Raw genomic sequence first — 1,191 nt, forward strand, 5'->3', positions numbered from 1 at the left:
TGGCTGGGGTGAAGCGTTTCTCCTGCACCCAGCACGGCATCGCCAAAGAGCCAGGGTGAAAGGGCTGCCGACAGATGAGCTTGGGGCACAAGGGAGTCCTGCAAGGCCTTGTAGCCAGTGCTGGATACAGCATGTGCCCTTGTCTCCGTAGCCTCGCTGATGTCAATGGCAGCAGAAGAAAATGTTGCTGAGGATGCTTTTGGGGGGTCTGCCGATGATGGGGCTGCCATCCCGGCTCCCTCTGTAGCTGCAGGAGGGGGAGCCTCGGGGAGGACAGTGACAGGAGTGGCTGAGGATGCTTTCAGCTTCACGGGACTGCCTGTGTCCGGATTGATGCTGGCTGCCATGGCCAGAAGTGAGGTAGCCTCCTCCAGCCCTGGTGTGACCTCGTGTGACTGGAGTACAGCAGTTGTTTGTAGCTCAGCAGGGCTCTTGCTGATGCTGGAGAGTGACGTCCCTGTGCTGTGCTCATCCTGGGGCAGTGATGTCACTGTGGTCCGTGCTGTCCCCGGCATCCCCTCTGCAGTGACAGCATCACCCAACTGCACGAAGTCACTGCCATCAATCAATTTCCCAGTGACTGAGGAAGATGCTTTTGTCTCTGGCACTGGTTGAGCAGGCAGGACATGTACCACTGTTGGAGACAGAACTCCTCCTGGCACTGGGGGGACACCTCTCAGTGCACCGGCAGCACCCATGGGTGGCTCGGCTGCAGTTCCCTCTTGCACAGGGACAGCTATTCCCAGGACTGACTCTCCAGGGATGCTGTCCAGAGCCACTCTGGACACTCCCACAGCCTGCTCGGGAGTAGTGCTGCTGTTTGATGGCAGTTCACTCATCCCCGTTACAGCAGGAGCTGGGGACAGTGTAGCTGTAGCAAGACCCACTGCATGTCCCTTTGGTGTGAGGGATGGAAGCTGCCTGAGCTGAGGTGAGGTGGGAGCAGGAGGCATGCTGGCAAGGTGGCTGGCAGTGTCTGAAGAGGAGACTCCAGCCCCTGCCTGGTGGCTATCTCGCATTGCTGGATCTGCAGGGAGAACTGCAGCACTGGGAGGCCCTCCTTGTCCCCCTCCAATCATGGCTGGGACCAGTGCTCTGGCCGTCACCTGTGGCACTGGGCCACCACCTGCAGGGGAAAACCAAGCAGCTCCAGCTGGATCAAATGTGTGGTGGCCCCAACAGGCAGGAACT

This window comes from Apaloderma vittatum, unplaced genomic scaffold (genome assembly GCF_000703405.1).
Source record: "Apaloderma vittatum isolate BGI_N311 unplaced genomic scaffold, ASM70340v1 scaffold26564, whole genome shotgun sequence".
NCBI classification, from domain to species: Eukaryota; Metazoa; Chordata; class Aves; order Trogoniformes; family Trogonidae; genus Apaloderma; species Apaloderma vittatum.